Below are 22,195 nucleotides of genomic sequence, written 5' to 3'. Positions count from 1 at the left end.
TAGAAGACCACTGGAGTGGTCTTAACAGTGATTAAGAGCTCAGCTGCTAACCAAAAAGTTGGCAGTTCAAATCCACCAGCTGCTCCTTGGAAACCCTATGGGACAGTTGTACTCTGTCCTGTAGGGATGCTGAGTCAGAATCGACTTGATGGCATTGGGCTTGGTTTTTTGGTTAGAAGACCACTTACTGGGATATTTGCACACTTTATTATACAGTAACCTATAGCATTCATTTTAACTAAATAGAACACTAAAGCTTGAATGAAACAATCAATTAATCTAACTACCCTGTGAATGAGTAATATAGTTTTTCCTTCTAATCTGCTTTGGGTGCAATGTAATGTTTATAAAACTGTGGTAATGTTAAGACTGTAATAGAACCTATGGGTGTGGCTAAACCATGGCTAAGTACAAAAACAATAGACAGATACCTTTTCAAATGGACACTTCCAATATCTGAATAAGGTTGATAGATTTTCAGAGGTGTTTGATCTGCTGCAGAATAAGCATAAAAGGGTAATTTATACAAGTATTTAAGAAATTGAGATTAGGTATAAGCAAACCATGGCCAAACTCCCTGCTGGTTGCTACAGGTCCAGCCTGATGCCTTTTGGGGATGTGCCATGAAAGACTTCCTGCAATTACGCAGTAATCATAAATGACTCAATGTGCCTTAGGCTCAGATGGGCCATGGGAGCAATTATGTTTGGAGCTTTTCTGCTCCACCCTCCTGCACCCAGAAGTGAGTGACAGTAAAGAGTCATTGCATACACCACAGTTTTGTACTGGTAGGAATGTACCAGGAGATAAAGACTGATACTTCTGCTCTCTGACTTTACAGCAGACAGGAACTGTATGGATTTTATTAGTAGCATGTGGAATATTGTTGACTTGAGAAATTGACATATACTTTTGAGGATTACAACACTATAAAATGTAATAGCAGGGTTTCGGCTCCCTTCCCCCAGGTACTTATGAGTGTGCCTAAGGGTACATTTAGCATACAGCATATAAAATGCACATATGCTATGCATAATAATAGCTATCATTGAATCTAATAAATCTAATAAATAACACAGGACAACTGTATTCGCCTTATCTTTCCATTTGGTTTATGTTCCTGGTTTTGTTATTCCTCAAATCCTAAAGGTTATAGGCTTACTGTCTATATGTTGATGATTCCTAAACATATGCTTTGAGCTTGAACCCTTCCCTGGAGCTCTAGATTCATATATTCAGTGCCTGATTGTCTTAGTTATCTAGTGCTGCTATAGCAGAAATACCACAGGTAGATGGCTTCAACAAACAGAAGTTTATTCTCTCACAGTTTAGTAGGCTAGAAGTGCTAATTCAAGGCGTCAGCTCCAGGGGAAGGCTTTCTTTCTCTGTCAGCTCTGGAGGAAGGTCCTTGTCATCAATCTTCCATGGTCAAGGAAATTCTCCTTGCAGGGACCCTGGGTCCAAAGGACATGCTCTGCTCCTGATGTTGCTTTCTTGGTGGTATGAGGTCCTCCCCCCGCCACCATCTCTCTGCTCACTTCTCTTTTATATCTCAGCCTAATCTTGTAGATTGAGTCCTGCCTCATCAACATAACCACCTCTAATCCTGCCTCATTAACATCATAGAGGTAGGATTTACAATAGGAAAATCATGTCAGATGACAAAACAGCGGGCAATCATACAATACTGGGCATTATGGCCTAGCCAAGTTGACACACATTTTGGGGGGACAATTGAATTCATAACATTCTACCCTTTGGCACCCAAATATTCGTATCCTTGCCACATGTAAAGCACATCCACCCCCATCATATCATGGCAAAAGTCTTAAATCAACTTCAAGTCCCAAATCCAAAAATTTCTCTTCATCTGTGAAATCTAGAATACAAGTTATCTGCTTCCAAAGTATAATGGTGGAACAGGCAGGCACAGCTAGACATTTCCGTTACAAATGGGAGAAATTGGAGGAAAAGACAGGATAACAGGCACCAAGCAAGTCAGCAGAACACATTACATTAGTTTTCAAGGCTTAAAAATCATCCTATGTTCTCTGAGACCATTTAGGCAATGGCCCTGCCTCCAGACTCTGGGTGTTGGCCACATTCTCCAAGTACTGTCTGGAGGCCCCTTGGCCCTGGGCTTCAGCTCTGCCTTCTAGGCCCACTGGAATGGTAACTCTGCTCCCTTGGCTTTGGGCACACCATTTTCCTAGTCTATCTGAGTGGCGGCTCCACCCTTAGAAACTCCAGAGGCCATGGCTCCACACTTTGAGAGTGAGGCAGCTCTGCTTCCCATGTTCCTTGTCTCTTCAGATTCAGCTTCCTGGTTCTGTCACCTCTCTGTCCCTCAGGCCTCACCCACCACGTCTGCCCTTGTCCCTCAGGCCTCACCCACCACGTCTGCCCTGCTGAGGCAAGTGTTCCAAATTTCTGTAGCTCCAGTGTAATGCATATTTTGAGGGGACACAATTCAACCCATAACACTGATTGATATCCCCTCATGCACTTACCTCTTATCTACCCTCCTGAACCTATTTTCTCTCAAGCCATAAGTTTAGGTGTTTTTTTTGATTCCTTCTTTCCCTATGTCTAATTCATTCAACAAGTTAGTGCCCCCTTTCAAATATATCATGAATCTGTTCATGTCTCTCCATCTCTCCACCACCTTAATCCAAGCTACTATCATATTTTCTCCATACTTTTTCGATACCCACAAAACTGTTCTCCTGCATCCACTCTTATCCCCTATAAATTCCTTTTTCACAAAGTGACTTAAAAAAAATCTATAAATCTGTTTTTCTCACTCCCCTGCTTAAAATCCTTCAATGAGTTTCCAACGAAAATAAAATCCAAACTTTTCACCACTGCCTATATGGGTCATGTATGAGGTGACTCTTCTTTTCCAGCACCATCTCAGTCCATTCCCTGCTCACTCATTATGTGTTAGTTACTCCTTTCTGTTCTGTAAACTCATTAACATTTTCTTCATATCAAGGCATTTGTACATGTGCCCTCTGCCCAGAATGTTCCTCCCTAGACCTTTGCATGATCACAGCATCATTCGGGTGTTACCTCAAATGCCTGCTCAGAGAGGCTTCCTGACCTCCACCTCTACCATAGATTCCTTCCACCTCATCACCTTCTATTGGCATCACCCTGTTTGAATTATTCTATAGTGATTTTCGCTATTTGGAATTACCTTATTTACTCGTTTATGGTCTATCTCCTGTTATTAGAATGTGTATCTCATAAAAACAGAGATCTATTCTTCTTTACCCAATGTATCCTCAGTGCCTAGGATAGTGCCTAGTATATAGTAGGTACTCAGCGAACATTAGTTGAAAGATTTGGCTTTTTCTTAGAGCCTAAAGGATGTTTCAAGGTAAGATATCTAAGCAGAGGGAGAGTCCACTTACTTTTGATAAAACATGCTACTTCTCTGTTCATTATTGACACCAGCTGTCCATGATGCACTCCTTTTTCTGACCCTAGGAGCTAGGTCAGGTCTCACAAGGATACAATCCTCTAGACCGCCAAGTAAACCCGTCAATTCCGACTCATAGCGACCCTATAGGACAGAGTAGAACTGCCCCATAGAGTTTCCAAGTAGACTGCCAAGTAGACCTAAAAATTCAGAAGCCAGCTGCAAGTTTGGGAGCCTACATGATACCCTTGCTTTTGACCTGCTGGCTACAAATTTGGAGTTTCCCTTTTCCTCCTCAGGATACCAACTCTACGCTCAGGGGTTCCAAGTCCCTTTTCCCTACTTCTGACCTGCTGGCTCCCACTACCACCTCAGATTCAATAATTCACCGGAACGACTCACAGACCTCACAGAAAGCATTATACTTATGATTAAGGTTTCATTATGGCAAAAAAAGGATACAAATGAAGAGACACATAGGGCAAGGTCTGTGTGAGTTCCCAACAGTAAGCTCAATGTCTTTCACCAGCTAGGAAGTCCACGGAGCTTCCATGCCCAGAGCCTTTACTAGTTTCTTAACCTAGTCATGATTGGGGCCTCATTGCGTAGGCACTATTGATTGAATCATGCTCTTCCCTCCTACTTCCAGAGGTCAGTTCATATCAGGTCACTATTGATTGAATCATGCTCTTCCCTCCTACTTCCTGAGGTCAGTTGATATCAGGCCACCCTGTGGTCTTTATGGCCTGGACAAGCCCCTACTCTTTTACAAAAACCCTCAGTTGTTATCTTGAGGTCTTAGATAATAAAAACCAAAACCCACCGCCATCCAGTCAATTCTGACTCAGAGTGACCCCACAGGACAAAGTAGAACTGCCCCATAGGGTTTCCAAGGCTGTGAATTTTTACAGGAGCAGACTGTCACATCTTTCTCCCCTGGAGTGGCTGATGGGTTTGAACCACCAACCTTTTGGTTAGCAGCCAAGCTCTTAATCACTGTGCCGCCAGTGCTTCTCTGGATTAAAAAAAAAAAAAAAAAAAATCTGCTGCCGGTGAGTTGATTCCGACTCACAGTGATCCTATAGGACAGAGTAGAATTGCTTCATAGAGTGTCCAAGGAGTGCCTGGTGCATTCAAACTACCAACCTTTTAGTTAGCAGTCTTAGCAGTCATAGCTCTTAACCATTACCACCAGAGTAATAAAAAGGCACCCCAATTGCTCAGGAATTCCAAGAGTTATCTCTCAGGAACCAAGAACAAAGGCCAAATTATGTAAGGTAATTCTCTACCTAAAAGATGGCAATCAACTAGGAGGTTCTGTACCCTCAGGCACTACCTAGCAAAGACAAATCAATACCTTTGCTTCCTACCTGTTGGGAAGTTCTGAGGAAATTAAGCCCTTATGAGAACAACCAGTTAAGCAAGAGAATAACCAAAGGAGTGTGGTGTCCTAGAAACCTAGGGAGGGTGTGGCCCACAAAATCAAGTGCTGATGATACCTCTCAGTAGGTAAGAACTGAAAGGTTCCCTTTGGGTTTAGCAAAAAAGAGGTTGTGGGAAAACTTGGTGGGAGTATTTTTAGTCAAGTAGTAGGAGCCCAAACCCAGATTGTCATGAGACAAAGGCAGGGAGCAATGGGAACAATGAGCGAGAACAAACCAAAAAACCCATTGCCGTTGACTCGATTCCAATTCACAGCAACCCTAAAGGACAGGGTAGAATTGCTCCCACGGGTTTCCCAAGGCTATAATCTTTATGAGAGGAGACTGCCACATCTTTCTTCCTCAGCACTGCTGGTGGGTTCAAACCACTGACCTTCTGGTTAGCAGCTGAGCGCTTAAACACTCTGCCACCAAGGCTTATAGAGAGAGACAACTCTTCTATAAGCCGCTATTGCCACTACTAAGGTCTCTAACCTTCTTGGTTTCTTTCTTTTGCTTTGTTTTTGCAAAATGTGGAGAATATTAACACCTACCTGATAGGACTGTTGGGAAGATTAAAGGAATTAATATGAAAGCTTTCTTAAAGTTAAAAAGAACCACAATTTTATTATTATAGATGCTACGAAAAGAGATAAAAGCATCTATACATTATCAGGTATTTTTAATTTTGAAGAAAGTCTGCAATTTCTCCTGCTTCCCCTGCCCCCACACCATAAAAGTCACTTCTTTCTAAAATCTGGCAAAAACAAAACAAAAAGGTAGTTGAGCCAAGAATAAGAGGTGGCTAAAACCAAAACCAAACCCCTTGCTATCAGTCAACATTTCTTGACCCTCTTTGGTGCTCAGGTGATAACGGAAATTAATTACCTGGGGTGCAACTAGGAAAGGAATGAAAATCACATTAATGAGTGCCCGCTCTACAATCAGTCTTACCCTCTGAGCAAAAAGAATTTTTTATAAATAGCGATTTAAGCTTGGCAAGATGGTAAGAAACCAAATGGCCTGGTGAGTAATTCCCTGAAATTTGGCAGAGAATATAAATTCTAAGGCAAGACCTGGGAGTGTAGATTTAGTCTACAGGTGGCCTCAGGTAGGCCTGAGAGTCCTAATGGAAATAGATCATTGGAAGGACCCACCAGTGAACCCAGCTCCACCATTCCAAGACTAGCTGGGGTTTTCTTTAATGTTCAGCTAGAAGAAGCACGTGTTTCAGAAGAAAATGCTCCTAGATTTAAAAAAAAAGGCTTTGCTTTTCTGTCATGTTTTCACGGTACTGCAGTTAAACTGGGTAAACAGGCACTGAAGCAATGTTAGGTAGAAAAAAGAAAAAATAGAGCTACATGTAATTGCAATGCTACTATTATTATATTATTACAACTCTTATAACCCTTAAATCCTAGAGTTGGTTTTACCTTTGCAATTAAACCATTTCATTTTGCCCACATAACTATATGATTACCTATGTAGACCATTCAGCAGGTGGTTTACCTTAAGAAAACTTCAAAACTATTTTTCAGTATAAACTAAGACACTATTTTAAGTTGCCATTTTCATTTCATGAAAACTGGTCACGTGATAAATGACTGTTTAATAAGTTTTGAGCAATAGGGGCAAATATATGAAAGCCTATTAAAATAATTTTCCTTAATTTTTTCAGTTGTATGTCAAACTGCACTTGTGTTTTCTCCAATGAAAAAGCCATCTGTTCTAATTGTTGCAAATCTCCAATCAGCACTGTCCAATGGAACTTTTTGCAGTAATGGAAATGTTCTATACTCTGCACTGGTTACCAATGTGGTATCCACCAGCAACATGTGACTACTGAGCACCTGAAACGTGGCTAATATGACTCTGGAACTGAATTTTAAATTTTATTTAATTTTAATTGATATTAAATTTAAATAGCCATATGTGACTAGTGGGGCCCTGGTGGTCCAGTGGTTAAGCGTTTGGCTGCTAACCAAAAGGTCAGCAGTTCAAATTTACCAACTGTTCCTTGGAAACCTTATGGAGTAGCTCTTTCTACTCTGTCCTACAGGGTCGCTATGAGTTGGAATTCACTCCATGGCAATGGGTTTGGTTTTTTTGGTACGTGACCTATAGTTGTCATACTGAACCCAGCCTCCAAACCTATCTCGCCACAATTTTACCTACAGAAAGATTGCTACAACCAAATATAATGTCTTTAACTTGGGTCATTATTCAAAGAGGAATTATCTATGAAGTTTAGAGACACACTCACTTTGCAGGATGGTGGTAAGAATTAAGTAAAATGATGTATGTGCAAGGGCCTAGCAGAATAGGTACCTAACAAATGTAAGTTTTCTTTTCAGGGGGCATGGAGTCCCTGGGTGGCATAAATAGTTAAGTGCTCGTCTACTAGATGAAAGGTTGGTTGTTTGAACACACCTGCATGAGGATCCTGGCATACTACAATTAGCCTTGGTTTGAAATGAAATTGCTGTAGCCAGTCATTAGGTGTCCCACATTATTAAGCCATGAGCATACAACTACCATAGTTTCTTTTAGATACTATGTTGTCTCCTATGTCTGACTTGTCTTTTTCTGCACTATGGATCACTTTCATGTTTTTCCATTTGTTTCCAATAGTTCCATCCCAATTTTCTCTTGAGTATTATATAGTGTCATGGATTGAATTTTGTTCCCCCAAAAATGTGTGTATCAATTTGGGTGGGCCATAATTCCCAGTATTGTGTGGTAGTCCCTCATTTTGTGATTATAATTTTATGTTAAAGAGGATTAGGGTGGGATTGTAATACCCTTAGAAGGTCACATCCCAGATCGAATGTAAAGGGAGTTTCCCTGGAGTGTGGCTTGCACCACCTTTAATCTTACAAGAGATAAAAGGAAAGGGAAGCAAGCAGAGAGTGAGGGACTCATACCACCAAGAAAGCTGTGCTGGGAGCAAAGCTGGGTTCCCTCCACGGAGAAGCTCCTAGTCTGGAGGAACACTGATGCAAAGGCCGACAGAGAGGGAAAGCATTCCCCTGGAGTTGACACCTTGAATTTGGACTTTTAAACCTACTTTACTGTGAAGAAATAAACTCTTTGTTAAAGCCATCCACTCTTGGTATTTCTGTTATAGCAGCACTAGATGACTAAGACATATAGCAATAAACTTGCCCTAATAATTCATAAAATTTTTATAACTTGACCAGTGTGTTTATATGTAGCAATCATTATCTTGAGTGAACTATACTTACTCTTTCTGATTCTAGAGTTTGAGGTGTTTTATTCAACCAAAAGCAGAATAATGAGACAGCTGGGCTTGTTTGGGTTCTATCATGCTGACCCTTAGGGTAAATGAAATTTAGCAGTTTATTTAATCATTCATCTGCCTAGGGAAGTGTCATATACTGCCTTTTTTGTTCTGAACCTTATGCAAGTAAGATCCGTCACTCCATAGTGGGGAAGGCTTACTTTGTTTAAGCAAAACTGGATTAAAACTATTCAGGCTCACGTAATATATAAACGAGAAGGTTATTATTTGTTAACGAAGACCATTTAAGCAAATTTTAATAATCCACTTAAGATATTTAGTTTACACTTTTAAGGAGCATGTCTATAGTGCAAAATGAGACATGACTGTACAACTATGTTTCATTTTGCCAAAAGTTGAATGTATAATAAGTCATAAGGAAGTAAAATAACATTTGCTGGGCCGCTTTTATGTGCCAGATGCATGTATGAGAAAAGTCTCTTTTAATTCAATTTTGTAAATACATTTTTTATTTTCCATCTACCTTGGCCTGAATTCACTTGCTTTTCTTACTTTCAGTCATTTCATGATTGCTTCAGATATTACAAGTCACTTTCATGTTGTGATAAGTGACACAACATACTAATATTTATACTCTACATTATAACTTGCTTTCATTCTTTATTTCTACATCAATTAAGAAGCATATTAATTTCATACAAATGACTACTAAACTCATCACAGCATTTTTAAAATATTAAAAAGGAATATCCCTATTTAAAAGTGTTAAGAAACTAAGCCAAAAAGAATCAGCAGAAATTGGGAAGTGTTTAAGATTTTAGAAATACTCTCTTAACAAAGTTTCTTATCTTCTAGAAGCCAAGGTTTACTGTTCTACCTCCATATCACAAAATAACTTCTTTGCGGATTTTTTGTTCTTGTGGTTCACAAATCCAAATAACTTTTTTCAAATACTTGAGGTAAATATTTCTGATTAATGAATTGTTCACCAATATCTGGTTTACATACACTCCTTTAAAAAACTTTGGCACATGCTTCTTTTTTTTCAAACAAATATGATTCTGAATATATTCTGTATGTAAGATAATAGGCAGCTCAAATGTATTTTTATTTTGAAGCAATTTGTATCAGCATAATCTTAAGAACTCTAATACTGTTATAGGTATACTAATTCTTCCTAAGAATGTTCCTGGGACATTGCCAAAACCTGCTTCTTTTTTCATTATTTGACTCCTTCCAGAGTCCATTATGTAAGCTTTGCCTAGACATTCACCCTGAACACTGTACAATTCACTTACTTCATTGAAAACTTTCCATTTCATAGTTTCAAAGTTTGGGTTTTTGTTTTTTACTTGTGGACTGTAGGAGCTATTGCATTTGAAACATAGATTTATTTCATGTTCACTTTCCACACCATGAGCTAAGATAAAGTGATAATGTCCCAACAATTGTACAAATTCCCATACTTTGGTTCCAAGCAACGCTTTCAGAAAAGATTTCCTTTCTCTTTGATATATCTAAAATAAAGAAATTCTGTCACAGAATCTGTTCCTATGATGAATGGGCTGCTTCTATCACAGAATCATAGAATCTTAGAGTTGAATTTTGTCCAGCATCCCACTCAATTTAAGAATCCATTATTTAGCATAACTTAGCACCCCCGATGGAATCACGTAGCCTTGGCTTAAAGCCCACCAGTCATGGGAAATAAATTTCCATAAAAACCCTCTTCCATTTATGGTATAGTAAAAAGCTCACTGGCTTTAGAAATAGGCTGGATTACAATTCCAGTTCTAGCAACATCAGCTAGTGTAAACTACTTACCTTTTCTGAGAATTGTCTTCCTTTTCTGTGTCTGGCATATAACCCCCCTTGCTGTCTGTCAAGTCAATTTCGACTCATAGTGACCCTACAGAACAGAGTAGAACTACCCCATAGGGTTTCCAAGGAGTGCCTGGTGGATTCAAACCACCAACCTTTTGGTTAGCATCCATAGCACTTAACCACTATACCACCAGGGTTTCCCTGGCATGTAAGTGCTCAAAAAATAGCTGGTGACCAACTGTATTATGGTAAAATTAGTTGAAGTATAATTTGCTCACTTATTGATAGTCCTGTCTTCCCCTCTCCCCATGGACAAAAAAATTCTTTCCCCTGTTGAACCCAAATCTACTTCACTATAAACAAATTCGTTTAATAAATATTTATATGAATACTGCTCAAGATATTGAGTATATAACTACTGTAATTTCCCTGACCTTACTCTCAGGGAAATCACATTCTAGTGAGAAGGAACAGACTAGCAGACAATAAATAAATGAGCACATTTACAGGAAAAAAAAATCAATTGAATAAATAACAATACCTGTTATGCAGAAAAAAAAAGGGGGGGTTATGTACTACTTACCAGATGGCTACTGTAGGCGAGATCTTGCTGAGGATGGTCAGAAGCTGAAATCTGAATGACAATTCTTCTACCCCTTGATCCTAGTTATGCTTCTCTGGAGCAGCCCAGAAAAAAAAAAAAAAACCTTTCAAATTGCTAAAGGTAACTAACACGTCTTCCCTTAGTTTTTTCTTCTTCCAGCTGAATGTCACTAGTCTCTTCAACTATTTCTCATGTAATTTGATTTCTAGAATTTATACAATGATTATAAGCCTGAGAAACTCCAGATATCAATGTCCCCTTTAAATGAGCCCTCAGACTGAACATAATACTCCAGATGTAGACCAAACCATGTGGAGTATAGTGAGAGCATCCCTTTTCTTCACGTGGATTCTTTTTCACTCATGGACATACCCTTGCATTATCTTTTTTCTGTATTGGATATACACTAATACTGACTCAGTTGTCACCAACTAGAACTGGATGGGTGGTAGAAGTACCCACGCTATTCCATAGGAACTTCCATTTGGACACACTGTGTCTTTCCTGCCATGAACAATTTTTTTTCTGTACTAGGGTTTTACATTTACTTTTGCTACAGTTTATCTTGTTATTTTCAACCAAATTCTTGTTTCTGAATCTCAGTTCTCTCCTCTACTATATTAGCTGTTCTTTTAATCTCCATGTCATTCATAAATATAATTAATATGTTGCTTGCTGTTGTTACTGTCAAGTCGATTCTAACTCATGGTGACTCCACGTGTGCAGAGTAGAACTGCTCCATAAGGTTTTCAAGGCTGTGACCTTTTGGAAGCAGATTGCCAAGCATGTCTTTTGAGGTGCCTCCAGGTGAGTTTGAACTGCCAAGCTTTCAGCTAGTAGTGGAGAGCTTAACAATTTGTGTTGGCCAGGGACTTCAATGTGTTGCTAGGCCTATGAAATGGACAAACAGCAAATACTAGAAAAATGCAGAGCCATCGTAAATTATTTAAGAAGTATAATTTAATTAAATACAACTTTAAGAAAAGTACACTACTATGGATGACCATCCCCCCCTTGTGTTTTCTAAATTTTCTGTATTAAGTATGAACTATTTTTATAATTTGGGAGTCCCTGGGTGATGCAAATGGTTAAGTACTGGGCTACTGACTAAAAGGTTGGTGGTTTAAATCCACCCACAGGTGCCTTAAAAGAAAAGCCTGGTGGATCTACTTCTGAAAGCTCATAGCCATTGAAAGACCCTGCAGAGCGCAGTTCTACTCTGAAACATATAGGGTCACCATGAGTCAGAATTGACCTGATGGCAATTGGTTTGGTTCAATTTTATAATGGGGCGGGGCGGGGGGGAGTTGTAAGATAATACATATTACTTTTTTGAAAAGTATAGTATCTACAGCTTCATCTAAAGAGTGGATCTGTCAATGAATAAAGATAATGAAAGAGCCCTGGGTCACTCTATTAGAGTCTTCTATCCAGGCTGATACAGAACTATTAGGCCTGTTAATTTAAATCCAACTCTATCCTACCCGGGCAATGAAAACCAACCCGTTACAGTCAAGTTGATTTCAACTCATAGTGACCCTATAGGACAGAGCAGAACTGCCCCCTAAGGTTTCCAAGGATTCAAACTACCATCTGGTTAGCAGACAAGCTCTTAACCACTATGCCACCAGGGCTTCATCTGGGCAATAGGAAAGTATAATAGGTATAACAAAATATCATGGTAGCAATGATGCAGGCCTTTGATTCCATTTATTTATATTTTCAAAAAATGAGATTGGTGGAATTTCTGCTATTACTTCTTAGTTTAAAAGTAATTTTCCCGAGGATTCATTAAAATAATGATTATTTAAGTCAGTCAAGCATAAAAAAATGTTCTTTTTAACTGTAGTATATGCTTTAAAAATTAAATAAAAGGATTTAGAATTAAAACTTCGAAACTTGGCATAAAGTGAATTCTCAGAAGACCAAGAACACAGTTGTCAGTGTGAGAAAGCATTCATCTCTGAGAAAAATTTAGAATTAAAATTTTTTTTTTTGCTGGGTATGGGCAGTGATTAATCTTTATTCAGAGAGAAATGGTTACATGACATAATTATCTTGACACAATATACACATAGAACACATTGACCTTGGGAAGTTCAGTTCAATTTAAAATTTAATCATTTTATTTCCCTGGAGAATGGATACTCAAAACTGATTTTTTTTTTTAAAACTCAGCTTAAAACTTAATCAGTGTCTTTTTTCCTAAAACATCCTAGTGAAGCAGACAAAAGGAAGGGTCATCACCTTAATAATACAGTCCCCTCCATTTCCCAAGTCACTGTTGGTGATTCCAGGTCAAGAGCTGAGGTGGGCGATAAGGGTTGGGGCTCTTGCATAGGTTCAGGAGGAGACAAGAGGCCTCAGATAAAGAATCATGCTTTGGTTTGTGTTATTTATCTAGTGCTGCTATAACAGAAATGCCACAAGTGAATGGCTTTAACAAAGAGATATTATTTCCTCACAGTAAAGTAGGCCAAAAGTCTAAATTCAGGATGTCAGCTCCAGGGAAAGGATATCTCTCTCAGTGTTGGCTCTGGAGGAAGGTTTTTTTCATCAGCCTTCCCCTGGTCAAGCAGCTTCTCAGGCACAGAGACCCCAGGTCCAAAGGACACTCTGCTCCTGGCACTGCTTTCTTGGTGGTATAAGGTCCCCCTGTCTCTCTGCCCTCTTCTTTCTTTTATATCTCAAGAGATTGCCTCAAGACACAATCCAATCTTGTAGACTGAGTCCTGCCTCACTAACATTAACATCATGGAGGCAGGATTTACAAAGTGTAGGAAAGTCACGATAGAGGGAATCATGGCCCAGCCAAATTGAAACACATATTTTTTGGGGGACATAATTCAATCCATGACATTCCACCCTTTGGACCCCCCAAATCACATCCTTGCAACGTGCAAAACATATTCTCCCCACCATTTTATAGCAAAAGTCTTAACTCCAAGTCCAAAATCCAAATATTCCTCTTCATCTGTGAAATCTAGAATACAAGTTATTTGCTTCCAAAGATACAGTGGCAGAAGAGGCACACGCTAGACATTTCCATTACAAATGGGAGAAATTGGAGAAAAAGAAGGGATAACAGGCACCAAGCAAGTCAGCAGAACACATTACATTAGTCCTTGAGGCTTTGAAAACAATTCTCTGTTCTCTGGGACAATTTACACAATGGCCCTGCCTTCTAGACTTTAAGTATTGGCCATACTGTCCAGATTTTGAATGGAGGCCCCTCAGACCTGGGCTTCAACACCATCTTCCAGGCCCACTGGGACAGCAACTCTGCTTCCTTAGCTTTAGGCACACCATTCTCCTAGTCCATCTGAGTGGCGAGTCTGCCCTTAGAAACACCAGAGGCCAGGGCTCCATCCTTTGAAACCCCTGAGGTCATGGCCATACCTTTTGAGATTGAGGCAGCTTGGCTTCTTGTGTTCTTGTCTCTTCAGCTTCTGTTTCCCGGTTTCTTGGCCCCTTGGCTCCTCAGGCCTCACATCTGCGTCTGCCTTGCTGGGGCAAGTGTTCCAAAGCTCCGTAGCTCCACTGATAAGTGGCTAGGGGCACCCCACTCTGCCAGGAAGCCTCCTGCGCATAGGCACTTGGTTCTTTCGCTCCATAGGTCAGCAAGCCTAGCTCCACTGGTAAGTGCCCGGAAGCACCCCACTCCACCAGACAGCCTCCTGCGCACAGCACTCAGCTCTCTTCCTCTGTAGGTTAGCTCCTGTGCTATCTCGCACTGGTCTCCTGGTTCTGCTGCTGCTGGTTCTCTACTGCTGCCACATCTCTGCTGCTGCAGGTTGTCTATCCGTTTGCAGTTTCAAAACCACTTCCACATTTTAGGTATCTGTCAGAGCAGCACCCCACTCCCTCAGCTGACTTGGCTACAGCCACTGCTGAGTGCCAAATCTGTCAGCAGCAGAGACCAACACTGAGTCCCTAACATGGCACCATCCCTTGTGGTGATCAGCCAGCAACCTAGTGACAAGTTGATTACATTGGACTACTTTCATCATGGAAAGGGCAGCGTTTTGTCCTTACTGGAATAGACACTTACTCTGGATATGGATTTGTCTTCCCTGCACACCATGCTTCCACCAAAACTACCATCCGTGGACTTACAGAATGCCTTATCCACCATGATGGTATCCCACACAGCATTGCCTCAGATCAAAGGACTCACTTCACAGCAAATGAAGTGCAGCAGTGGGCCTATGCTCATGGAATTCACTGGTCTTGCCATATTTCCCATTATCCTGAAGCAGCTGGCTTGATAGAAGAATGGAATGGACTCCTAAAGACACAATTACAGCACCAGATAGGTGGCAATACCTTGCAGGGTTGGGGCAATGTTCTCCAGGATGCTGTATATGCTCTAAACCAGTATCCAAAATATGGTGCTGTTTCTCCCATAGCCAGGATTCATGGGTCTAGGAATCAAGGGGTGGAAATGGGAGTGGCACCACTCACTATTACCCCTAGTAACCCACTTGGAAGATTTTTGCTTTCTGTCACCAAAACCTTATGCTCTGCAGGCCTAGAGGTCTTAGTTCCAAAGGGAGAAATGCTCCCACCTGGAGACACATCACTGATTCCATTGAACTGGAAGCTAAGAATGCCACCTGGCCACTTTGGGCTCCTAATGCCTCTGGATCAACAGGCAAAGAAAGGAGTTACCATACTGGCTGATGCAATTGACCAAGATTGCCAAGATGAAATCGAATTGGTATTACATAATGGAGGTAAAGAAGAGTATGCCTGGAATGCAGGAGATCCCTCAGGGTGTCTCTTAGTACTACCATGTCCTGTGATTAAAGTCAATGGAAAACTACAACAACCCAATTCTGACATGGCTACTAATGGCTCAGACCCTTCAGGAATGAAGGTTAGGGTCACCTCACCAGGCAAAGAACCATGACCAGCTGAGGTGCTTGCTGAGGGCAAAGGGAAAACGGAATGGGTGGTGGAAGAAGGAAGTTCTAAACACCAGTTACAGCCATATGACCAGTTGCAGAAACGAGGACTCTAATTGTTATGAGTATTTCTGATTTGTATGTGCGCATCAGATATTTTTGTTTTCTTCACTTATAAGATGTAAACAGGGCTAGTGCGTTTTCGGTTGTACGTGTGTTAGTTGTATCATGTTAGGTGCAAGTATGACTTTGTAGTTGTGTTTATTCAGAGATTATGTATGGTTTGGTGAGATGTGTACAGATGCCAAGTTGACAAGGGGTGGAGTGTGATGGTTAAGATTGTGTGTAAACTTGGCTGGGCCATGATTCTCAGTGTTTTGGCAGTTGTATAATGTTGTGATCACTTCCCTGTTGAAATTTGATATGTGATCACCGTCATGATGAAATCTACTGAGTGGTACTGGTGGGGGTAGGGCCTGTGGCAGCTCACCACCCCCTCAGCCCTCATCTCTCCACTTCCTGCCACCTACTTCCTTTCTGCTCACCTTGCGCAGGTTGTTGGCTTGTTCTGGATCCAGCAGCTGTTTCTTGTCTGACCTCCGGTTCTTGGGACTTGAGCTGCCAGCTTACCTGTCCATTTTGGGATTTGTCTGATTTGTCGATCTTCGCAGCCTGTGAGCAAGAGTCCTGCTCCCCGACATGCTGATCTTGGATTCATTAGCCCCTGCAGCTAATGTGAATCAGGAGAAACCCTGCAGTCTTGCCTGCCGACCTTGGGGATTCCTCAACCTTCACAGCCTGTGAGCAGAAGTCCTGGTCTCCAACCTGCTGATCTTGGTTCACCAGCTTCTGTGGCTCCATGAATTGGGAAAGTCCTCTATCCTGATCCAAGGACTTGGAATGTTCCAACCTCTACAATTGCATTAGTTGTTTCCTTGATATAAATCTCTCTCTCTACATATTTATACGTTTTAGTGGTTTTGCTTCTCTAGAGGACCCAGCCTAGGACAGGCTGATAAAAGAAAACATGGCAATCTGTTTCAATAGGTTTTCCTTCAAAAGGATGGATATGGTCTTGATAAAGACATTTCTTATATCATATCTAATCTTATATTCCCTTTTATGTACATACCATTTTGTTTATCCATTCATCTGTTGATGGACATTTGGGTTGTTTGCACTTTTAGCTATTGCGAATTGTGTTACATAAATATTGGTGTATAAGTATCTGCTTCCAGTTCTTTTGGGAATATATCTAGGAGTAAAATTGCTGGGTCATATGAATAGTCTATGTTTAACTTTTTGAGGAACTGACAAACCAGTTTCCACAGTGACTACACCATTTTACATTCCCACCAGCAATAGATGAGGGTTGCCATTTTTCCACATCCTTGCAAACACTTGTTATTTCCTATCTTTTTGATAAAAGACAGCATGGATCTGTTTTCACTGATTTTGATGTAGGTTTAAAAAAAGCCAATTCTGGAAAAATTAGAATACATTTGCTCCCTTGAGTTAGAGGATTGTGAATAGCATGTCTGAAAAAGTGGGAATTTTAGATGCGGTAATTTAAATACTATTTTGTGTCTCTTTTTCTCTGCTGCTCTTTAATTGTTCAGAAACCACTACAACGCTTGACATTTATATGCCTTTGTTTTTATGTCCTTTTACTTTCTCTAGGTGCTGATCTAATTTCTATGTGAAAATCTACTTATGAAGAAAATATATAGGTTGATGGAAAATACTATGATTAAAAAAAAAAATTTAGCTTCGTGAAGCATAAGAAGAACTGCAAGAAAAACTATACACTATAACAAAGTCCCAGGTATTTAATATTTGTATTAAGTAACATATTTCCTACAGTTATGTAATATGTTTCCTTGTAGACAGGGAAAACAAGCCAAAGTATAAGTCAGCCTCTGGGGCTTGATCTGTAAAACTCTCAAGTACTTATTCTCTGGCAAACTTAGGGCTATTTCTGAACTTAACTCCAAGACCTCAAAGGCATTTTGATAAGGATACTCCCTTTTAACAGAGTGTTTTCTATAGTTTTGCTCTAACTTTGCTGTTTTGTGGAAGCTTCATCCCCTTTTCCGATCTGCACGTTTTTTTCCATTCCTCCTTTTTCCCCACTGTATCGAGTGACTTAGTAAAGTTTGAAGAAAGGGAAATTAGGGATGAGAAGAATGTGGGGGCATTATTCATTGTCTTTTTGTGCTTACGTGGTCAAACTTAATTTCTGCATGACCCTTATTCTCCACCACATTAGGCCATGGTGTGGGCATAATGATCTCAGGCTTCTGTTTTCACAGCCCAATTTAACTGCATGACAGAGCAGCCTCCAAGGAGTAAGGAGGGGAAAGTGCTCTGAGGATCCTCTTTCTGTTCCATTAGCTACAGAGGATAAACTGGCTATGGGGGTGGGGCAGTGAGGCAGAGGGAGGGCAAGGCATGGAATCAAATATATACTTACTTCAACTTTTTTTGCATATAGTTCTAGCAAAGAACACCTAGCTCCATATCTGAATATCAACAGCCTAGAAATAAATATTCACATATAAAGGTTCCTGTATGAACATAAATTATGCTCTCATTTGGAAAAGTCTTGATCAGTTAAACGGATTGTGGGGAAAATAAGTACCCAAAGCTTGATTCTTTTTAAAACCCCAAAGTAACTTAATAATTTTTCTACAAAATCTATACGATATTTTCTCCTGCCCAAAGGTTTCCCAATTCTCCTTGAGAAATTGGACCATGTCTTCAGGAGAATGGTTTTCCACTCCAGCAAAATTTACAGTAATACTCCAGATTTCCATTCTGGCCTACGTGCTTTCTAACAGGTCTCTTCATTTATGATGAATGAATCTCTTGTATAACTCTCCTGAGTACAAGCTTTCACGCACATATACTCCCTCTCCATAAACCAGAGGGTCTGGAGCTCTGCCACTAAATTAGGAGCTTCAACTTAGAACTGGTTTTGAAATGCCAAGTTTCTAGCGACATTACAGATTGATGCTTGGTGTCTAATGCTGGCTTAGTTGTATTTCTGGCAGGTTACCGGACACTTAACTGCCAGATATAGTCCATGGGCTTCAAGTTAACAAAATCTATGTGGTGTGAACTGATCCCAAAACAAATAATAGACTGCCTCGTAAGATTAGCCAAATTAAATATAGCAACTAAATGAAGTTAACTCTTTTGGGTGTGTGAGATTTATTAATTCATTATTTTTATATGTTTGAGATGAGAAGGCAAATAATATAGTGTTAGAAACTAATGGCAATTTTAAAGCAGTAATTAGTTATTCATTCAAAGGAGAAATTTAAGCAGTTTTTTGAACCATTATCTTTTTTGTCTGAAAAACCTCACTTGAAAACAAATCATATTTTATATGTACTTTAACTATAACATCAAATTTTTCAAAATATGTAGACTGATACTGAGAAGTAAAAAGGCACATACTGCCATTTAGACAATTACTACTAACATGTTATATTTGAAAATCAATTATTTATTAACTAAGTCACATGATAACCTGTTCTTTACATGAGTCTGGATTAAATGACAAATTCGATATGTACTGTTATGAAAAAAGGTTAATGTTTCTACAAGGTCTTTTTTTTAACTTTAATTTTTTATTGTTAGATCATTGATATACTTTTTTGTTTTAGTCCAGGTTTTTCAAAGTAAGAAGAGCAGGGTGGACCTGCACAGCTGTATGGCAGAGTAAGGTATTATGAAACTTACCCTCCCAGTCTCAGAGTTGTGTTCTGTAGTTGGCTTTGGTATCTACCGGCAAGCAGTCAGAGATTTTAAGGTATCCATACAGCAGCAAGTTGAGGGGTAATGCCAAACCATCATCTCAAATGACCTTTGGAACAAGAGGAAAAAAGCTGTGATTCTTAAATTTTTATATTGCTTTAATTACATTCGCTCCTGGGTATGTTGCAAATATTTTAGAATCTTCCCCCCATTACAAAAGTAGTACATACTCATTACACAAACGTCAAACATTATAGAACTACAAAATCAAACAGACCATCAACAGGTTTGGAACCTATTTTTCCAAATTTAAAAAAATTTTCTATCCGTTCTCTATTTAATGTTACTATTAATATGATATTTTTTTGACATCTAAATCACTACGTGGTTCCTATGTGCCAAAATGACTTTTGCTTCTAGTATGTAATTCTTCCACTGATCCTTGTTAACATTCCATGAAACTAACCTAAGTTAGTTTTTTTAACTATTTAAGATAGTTAAGATATTTTAGAATGGGGTATTGTGGCTAATTTTATATTCTGGCTGAGAGCTAATGTGTATTTTTCTATAAATTTCAGGTTTTGCAGGTATTAGAAGAAAATATACCTCATTAAATAAGCGACATTGAAAATAATTTAGAAGGTGCTTAGAAATCTCTTTGTGCTCATTATCATCATTGGCAACTCTAATGTCTGATACACTGAAGATCTAGTAAAGGTTAGGGCCTAATCTAAATTATGATATATCCTAGAAATTGCTTTTTTGGAATAAATTTTTCTCAACTTGTTTACTTATCCACATTTTATATTGTACTGATAATTCATCTATGACAAGTTCACCCACCACTGTGAATTTCAGATGAACTAGTGATATAAATAAAGAAATGGGAACAAACAGTTAAATAGACTTCATACTCCTATGTGGTAGAATGTGTTTTCTGATGGCTGGAATATATCTGCCATCAAACTTTCTCTTCCTACAATGTGACTTTTGCCCGTCTCCCATTGAGATAGGCTCTTGTGACTGTTTGGATCAAGACAGTATGGGAGAAGTGACGATATATGATTTCTAAGGGTGCCATGAGTTGGAATTGACTCAAGGCAAATGGGTTTGGCTTTTTTTTTAAGGCAAGGTCATCAAAGGAGATGCACCTTCTACCCTGATCCCTGGAATACTTGCTCTGGAAGACTTCAGGCTCCATGTAAGCAGCTTGATTGCCCTGAGCCTGCCATGTTGTGAGGAATTCAAACCAGCCCATGCTGAGAGACTACTTGGAGAAGTCCTGGGACTACATGGAGATGGAGAGAGAGAAAAACAGAGAGGGGTTGATCTGGCCTGCCTCCAGCTGTTCTCCCTACCCATTTTCTAGCTCCGGCCACCTTTTAACTATAACTGCATTGAGAGATCCTGAACCAGAACTAACCAGTCAAGACTCCCAAATTCCTAACCCACAGAAACCCTGAGAGATAATGAAATTATTGTTATTTTCTTAAGCCACCAAATTTTAGGACTATATGTTACACGCTAATAGATAATTGAAATACCCTATAAATTTTTCCAAATTTTCTTGCTTCTTGCATAGCTCTACCACTCCTCAACCTAGAGATGAGGTTTGGATTGGTATAGATGCAATGGACAATGGAGTGGTAAGCTTTAGCATGTAATTCATAGATTCCCCTGACCTAGGGAGGTAAATGATATATGATGGAAATCTGGAGGAAAAAAAAAAACAACAACAAAAAAACTTCCATGGATTCAATTGTACTTCTAAGCACGTAAACGTAAAATATCCGCAATTTTAAATACATAAAATTTAAGCAAAAATAAGCAATTTCAAAAAATATTTACCTTGTCATAAGAGCGTAAAGTGAAAGCTGAATAAGGTAGTGTACAGTAGTGTAATTTGAGTTATTCTGAAAGTAATGTAGCAACCCCTATGTGAATAAAAAACCTCTACGTGTATTATAAAAATGCCAGTATATTTAAGGAGACCAGGTGGTACAGTGGTTAACTGCTCGGCTGCTAACCAAAAGGTTGATGGTTCCAACCTACCTGTAGCTCTGTGAGATGTGGCAGTCTGCTTCAGTAAAGATTACAGCCTTGGAAACTCTATGGGGCAGTTCTACTCTGTCCTATAGGGTCGCTGTGAGTTGAAATCAACTCAATGGCAGTGGGTACACTTGACCTTCTTCAATCACGTAAACATTTAATTAAAAATCTGAATGCACTAGACAAGCTATGTGCTCTCTAATATGGTAACCACTGGCCATGTGTGGCTTTTAGCACTTGAAATGTGGCCAGTATGAATGAGTCACAGAAATTTATTTGATTTTGATTAATTTTAATTTAAATGAAAAAACTGACACTCAATTTAGTTATTGAAAAACGTTCAAGGATGTTTGCAACAACTAGGTATGTTAATCTGCTTTTCCAACTGTAAATTCTATAAAATCTAAGTACAGATCAAGAATTTCTGATAAAAATTTTGCATCCAAATTGAGATGTGCTGTAAATGTAAAATACACACTAGATTTCAAGACTTAGTATGAAAAAAAGAAAAGTAAAATGATTTCATGAATAATCTTATATTGATTATATGTTAAGATAGTATTTTGGTTATACTTGGTTAAATAAAATATATGATTAAAACAATTTGCACCTGTTTCTTTTTACGTTCTTTTCATGTGGCTACTGGAAAATTTTAAATTACGTATGTGGCTCACATTATATTTCAATTGGATAATGCTGATCTAGACCATGGGTTCTTGAAATGTACTCATTGGGTCAGCAACATCAGCAGCACCTGGGAACTTGCTAGAAAAGCAAATTCTCCAGTCCCACCCACCCCAGACCTACTGAATCAGAAACTCTGAGGGTGGCATGATAGCTCCATAGACACGTGGACCTCAGGGTCTGAATTACTGGGCTGGGGGCTGTGGGGACCATGGTCTCAGGGAACCTCTAGCTGAATTGGTGTACAGAGTTTATAAA

General features: G+C 39.4%; 1 long non-coding RNA gene across 1 annotated transcript in view; it reads right to left on the bottom strand.

Moving 5' to 3' along the window:
- The window catches only part of LOC126083101 (uncharacterized), a 32,725-nt gene that overhangs the window by 5,774 nt on the left and 4,756 nt on the right, over positions 1-22,195 (bottom strand). The window contains exons 2-3 of the long non-coding RNA XR_007518721.1: positions 19,190-19,313; positions 10,515-10,608 (exon numbers count right to left, since the gene is read on the bottom strand). This is a non-coding gene — a long non-coding RNA (uncharacterized LOC126083101). The remainder of the gene's footprint in view (positions 1-10,514; positions 10,609-19,189; positions 19,314-22,195) is intronic.

The sequence above is a fragment of the Elephas maximus genome, chromosome 1, assembly GCF_024166365.1.
Source record: "Elephas maximus indicus isolate mEleMax1 chromosome 1, mEleMax1 primary haplotype, whole genome shotgun sequence".
Taxonomy (NCBI): Eukaryota; Metazoa; Chordata; class Mammalia; order Proboscidea; family Elephantidae; genus Elephas; species Elephas maximus.
This window is presented reverse-complemented; position numbering and strand designations above follow the sequence as displayed.